Below are 6,160 nucleotides of genomic sequence, written 5' to 3'. Positions count from 1 at the left end.
TGCTGGTGTTTCCTACCTCTTCCTTGTACAGTCCTGCTTTGTGAGGGCAGGTGGGGGAGTTTGCTGGTTTGGGAACTGCCACTCCAGAGCATCACCTCCCTGTGTGCATTTTGGCTCATCTTAGAGCAGGAGGAACAAGCCTGGCTTTAATGACTGTGTGAACACAACATGTTGATCAGACCCTCCCCAGTTTTCTCCACTAACTCTCCACACCCCGTTTGTCCTTGTTCTGTCCTCACCATTACCATGCAAATTTGTTCTGGCACAGTTCTCCCTGTTTACCCTTGGACATGTGGCTCTTCACCCCTCTCCTGTTCTCTGTTTCCTCTTCCTGCTGCTTCTCTCTGTGTTTGTCCATGCTGAACTTCCCAGCTCATTTCTGCCCTTGCAGACAAGTTTTTTGGTAGCCATTCCACTTCCCTTGCTGCCAGAACCATCTTTTACACCTTCTGCATCCAACCCTGGTGATAGGAGAACCTGGCTATGGGTCTCCCAGGGACAAACTACTTCCATGAGCCTGAGTGAAATGTGTTGCCTGGTGAAGCACACCATAAGAAGAGTGTTGGAAATCTGCGTCCTTTATATACCAACTTCACCTTTTGACATGTTCAAATGGGTGTCTTCTCCAGCATCTCTAAGCTGAAAGCTTCAATTTCAGTTTTTCAGTCCCCTGGACACTCACAAGCCTCCGTCCCAAAGGTGGAAAACAGACATCATCCCCACAGTGGAAAACAGACATCATCCCCACAGCCCTGCAGCATCCGGGGGGCTCAGCCCTCAAACAGCGTGGCTTTGCCACGAAATTTCCCAAGGAAATTCTGCATTCAGGGGTCATATTTAGGGCCCGGGGAGCTGGTGCAGGGAGTGCAGCAGTGGTGCCTCTGCAGGTGCTCTGCTCCCACCTGCGGGCTCTGTTCCGCTCGCAGCCACCAGAGGAGGGCAGGCTGGGCTCGGCAAACGCCTCCCCTCGGGGGGACACGCTGCCGGGGCTGTCACAGCCCTCGTGTGCTGCTCAGAGCCCTGCAAGTGCGGGGTGTCGGAGCGGGAGGGTACCCACGCAGGGTGGGTGCCTGAGCTGGAGGGGAAGTTTCGGATGCAGGGGATGGTGCTGGGTGAGGCCGGTGCCTGATGGAGACTTGGGCAGCAGCGAGGTCACCGAGCTGTGCCAGGAGGGTGGTGGGCACCGACCTGAACCACTGGGCCTCGTCCAGCCTTCTGCTAAAGGCAGTGAGGAAAAGCTTGGCCGCCCTGAAGTCAGACCTGGGGGTGGTCATCTGGAGATGGGTGGTTTGGAGAGGTAGAGGAGGATACAGGGGGACTGTGCTCCCTCCCTGCAGGAGATGGCTGTGCTGAAGAAAAGAGGGGTTGCAGGGCAAAACTCAGCACTGTGTTTCTGTCTGTCTGCGAGTGGGGTAGATTAAAAAATCCTACCAAGGATATTATGCATTCAGGGCACTGCCTGTTAAATGCAGATGTGAATAGCTTTGGAAGCTTATGGAAATATGGCTGTTACTTGTTTGCTGGTGAGCCCATACAAATGGAGACTGGCTTGAGTCGTTGGGTTTTGGAGATGGATGGGATTTATAGGCCTGTGAGAGGAGCAGGATGTAGCCCTTGCTGGTGGCAGCACAAGTCAGGAGCTGGGCCCTGGCTGGAGCGTAGCTGGGAGCTCACCCCAAGCCCTGTATTTTGGGCTGGCTGTGAGGAGGGGGAGCTGCACAACTCAGGCAAGAGGAGCAGGATGAAGCCCCCCCGAGGTGAGAGCTCCTGCTCTGGGGAGATGGGAGCTGCTGAGTCACTGGGAAAGAGCTCAGCAGACATCACAGAGAGCTCTGGTGCACAGCCCATCCATAGCAGAGACCTGCAGGGCTGTGCCAGGGGCTGGGGCATGCACGTGCCACACTCACCTTTGTGCCAGAGGATTTCCCAGGGAGAGGAGAGCCCGAGGGAGGTGCGTTCATAGCCCTGAGTTATGCTCAAAGGAGCCCCCCTGTGCAGCGAGGCTGGTCTGGGGGGTTGGTCCCCTCTGGAGATCTGGTGCCTGGGGACCATTCACCATTGGTGCTGTTTGTCCTGACTGAGGAGGGTTGTGTCGCACTTGGCAGTGCTTCAAGATTCCCTGAAACACCCAGCTACACCAGTCAGAGGTTTTCCACTGGCTGTCAGGTTTGGGTTAAAATCCTGGGGCCTTTCTAAAGTCCCTGCTCCTCTGGGAAAATGAAGTTTATGTGCAAGTGTCCCTGCAGCTCTTGGCCCAGAAATACAAGTGCAGGTGTGGTGCTGAGCCTGGGATCAATGCTGAGACACAACACTTCCCCAGAGAGGTATTTGGAATGAAGTAGCCAGTGTTTAATCATAGTCTTATTTTTTAAAATATCTTTTAATTTGTGCAGTTTTAAGGAAGAGGCTAATTGAATCCTCTATGATTAGAGACACCTTGTGAGACATCCCTCCCCTTTGATCAATGCACTAGTCTGGCTCAACAGCTGCATGTAGATAAAAGTCCTATACATAAAGTACGAGGTATTGTTCTGTTTTAATTAAAACACTTAAAATTCTGTTTGCATGAGGTTAAGAAAACATTAAAATCCTTTCCAGGGTTATTATCAAACTGCTAATTTAAGCAAAGCCAAAGAGCTTTACAAACCAAATGTACTCTTCCCCATGGAGATGATTGCTTCTCCCAGACCCTGTGTCCTGGACAGTGACAATATATCAAGACAAAATATGTGGCAACTTTTTTTCTGGTCTGCTCTAGGTCCAACCCAGCCAGGCCATGCTTAGTGTGCAAAACTGGAGTGTATTTTAGCCTTAATGCAGATGGGGGCTTTGCAAGTTGCTCAGAATCTTTCTGGGTGAAATTAATTTCTGCTGCTGAGAAAGTCTGTGACAATCTTTAACACTGCATCTCTCCAGCCTCCTCCTGCCACTCTTGGTGTGCCAGAGCCTTCCCAAACAATGACAGCTGCCTGCTCCTCTGCACTATGGGGAGGTGGCTTTGCCTTTAAGCAGTGACAGGGAAATATTCTGGACTAAAGAAGAGACTATCCTTTGGTGCACTCTTTAGAAATGGAAATACTTGATTCCCCTGAGTGGTTCCAGTGTAACCAGGAGCAGGGCCAGGAGTGGCTTCTCCCTCTCCAGTTTGAAGGGACTGTGTGGCCAGGGATTCCACCAAAAGGATGGTTTGAGGAGATCTCATCATGCTGTGTGAGAGGGAAGGGACAGCAGCTTTCCTTCCCAAAGCAGAGAGGCTTCAGGAGGAAAAAGAATGTCCTTAGGGCTGTTTGCTGCTGAGCTCCTGGACAGCACAGGATGGCTGGACTGTGCAGCTGAGCGAGGCTCAGGGAGCAGGGATGGCTCCTGCTTTGCTTTTTTTGAGCCTGGCCCATTTCAGTGGCAACTCCCACCTCCCAAAGTAACTTTGGGTTTGATCTGCTTTTCTCCTGACTCATTAAAAATCCACACATAGGCACAAAATCACGGCAGGGCAGGCTCTGGGAGAGCTTTGGGCAGTTGAGATCAAGCAGCACAGGCCGGCAACCCCAGGAACTGCAGGCAATGGTGATGCTATCCAAGTCCAGAACGTATTCCTGCTCAGGATGTGGGTCATTGCCCAGATCTTCCCTGATCCTTCCACAGACGATCCCAGGCTTGTGATGTGGGATATGACCCCTACTGTGCCACATCCCCTCCTTGTTACAGCCCTGCCTTCCTCTCCTCCCATCCCTGAGGGCGCGGAGCAGCCTCCCAGAGCCCCCAGCATCCCGCCAGGACTTGTGGCCTGATCCTGCCCTGGAGGTGACACCTCCCACGACCCGAGGCTGTGCCAGGGGGCCCGAGGAAGCGAGGGCAGCGAGAGCCTTCCTCCTGCCTCGGCCGTGCAAGTGGCCGCCGGCCCGGCCGCAGGAAGAGGCTAACAGCGGCGGGCGAGCCGCCCCCTCGGCTTTGAGTATCACTTTCAGCTATTCTGAAGGTTAAACGCCTGTTTAGAGCTCCCTATTGAAGGTAGAGCCGGGGGTGCGGCATTGTTCGGACGCCCTCCCGCTTTGTCTGGCCGCTTTCAGGGATGCCCTGAATGGGAAGCGGCCCCCCCAGCCCAGCGCCCCGGCAGAAGGGCTCCCGGGGGAGAGCCGCTTCCTCCCGCCCTAATGACATTCAGGCCTCCATCGGTTCAGCTCCCGCTTTCTTTCTGCTGCAGTTTAACCCGGGCACAGAGGCCGGGCTCCATCTTACTGATCTCTGCTTGACACCCAATTACCACATGAATGGGAGAGAAAGGCTGCAAAAGGCTTTAACTCCCACTGACCCTCCTTCCCCTCTGCCTGCTTCCCTCTCTCCCCGTCCTACCCCCTCGCCTTTCTCCGGCGGAGGGAGTTCAAAACTGAGACGGGGAAATCGAACAAAGCCCCGAGTAAGGAAACCCATTGTCACCGCCTCCGCGATGGCTCCCCTTTCGCCGCCTATTGTTCCCCCTGAAGTTTGCCTTGCTGTGTGGAAGGATGCGAGCAGCTGTTTGCGCATTCCCCTGATGTTTTATTGAAAAATAATTGAATCGTCAGTTCGGAGCTCTCTGATAAAATGTTTCCTCGTAACGCTAGGCCCTGCTGTATTTATAAACTGCGTTTCCCTCTAGAACGTGATGGCGACCTAACACGTTTCCTCCAGGATAAACCCTCAGTGGAGGAATGGAGGTATGTTCCTTCTGCACTCAAGGAGAGTGTGCAAATGGCAGGGGAAAAGGCAGAAGAGAATGAGACAAAAGAAATTAACCCTGTCTTTATTGCCAGGCTCAATTTCCAGCCTGTTCCCTTGGCAGTTGGCTTTGTGGGAGGGGAAGGGAGCAGTGGGAGCCCCTGGTCAGCAGCCTCCTGCCCCAGTAACCCTGTTTATCAAACACCGTCTGTGTTTACAGCACTTCAACAAGGGCAGCATTACATCTTCTTGAGGAGATTGTGTGCTTAGTTTCCCCACCCCAAACATATCCCAGAGAATTTGTGGTGCTCTGATTTCAGTGTGCAGCATGGAGACAGGAGTCATTCCTCTCCCAAGCACAAAATGTCCATAAAAATGTCCCCTGTATCTCATGTGGTCACTTTTTGTCCAGGACAACTGTTAACAGTAACCAGCTTTGAATGCTTGAATGAGCCAAATTGGTATTTATGATTACTGTTCCCTTTCTTGTAATTTATTTTTGCTTTTCCAGGGAGGTGCTAACACTAAATCTGTACCATTTTGTTGTGTAAGTCAGGAATCAAGATTCTTTTAGGAGCTAGTTCTGCTTTTATTTGGCCTCATAAATGATTTCTGGGAGCAAGAACAGCTCATATAAAACCATAACTGCAAACACTGATCTGGAATCAAGATTACCAGATCCTCTGAACACGGAATGCTTCACTCCTTTCTGAAGTAAAGATTTTTGTTGAAGGCTTCTTTCCTCAGTCGCTTTTTCATACGATTCCATCCTAGGCCATATCCCTGAGATACTCAAAAGCCTTGTGATTTAGAGATGTATAAAATCCAGCTGGAATTTTTGGATGAAGACCACGGTCAACAGCTTCAGGGCTCTGCCATCACGTAACCCCGGCAGCGACGGCAGCATTCATCTGCCGGAGGGACCAGCCTTTCCTGGGGCCCAGCCCAGAGAATGATCTCCTCAGAGAACAAAAGGCCATTACAAACACCACCACCTTCTGCTCCCGGGGTTAGGCGTACCCTGACCCCCGTTAGCATAAACGAAGAGCAATCTGTCTGTGTAAATTTATGCCCCTTACACATAATGCATCATGTATATGCATAGCTATTACATTTCTATGTGCATGTGTGCACATGTACATGTATTTTTTTTTAATCCCAAACCCTCCTGAGTGGAGGGAGGGTTAAGAGGCTGCAGTTCTTCTCCCGGTGCTGCCCCTGTGCAGCTCCACGTTGTGGGGGAGAAGCAGAGCCCAGCTGTCACCGCCACGGCAGTGTTGTGCCTGTGTACACGGGCCTTCTCTGGGGACAGGAGGGGAAAACAAACAGGCGACAGATGTGAGCCGCGTTGTTTAACGCTGTGCTGGGGGTGCCTGGCGCCGTGGGGATGTGCTGGCTGGCAGGGACTGCCCGAGCAGGAAGGGATGCTGAACAGCCACCCCCGATGCAGAGCTGCATCCTCCCG

This window comes from Motacilla alba, chromosome 17 (genome assembly GCF_015832195.1).
Source record: "Motacilla alba alba isolate MOTALB_02 chromosome 17, Motacilla_alba_V1.0_pri, whole genome shotgun sequence".
Taxonomy (NCBI): Eukaryota; Metazoa; Chordata; class Aves; order Passeriformes; family Motacillidae; genus Motacilla; species Motacilla alba.
This window is presented reverse-complemented; position numbering follows the sequence as displayed.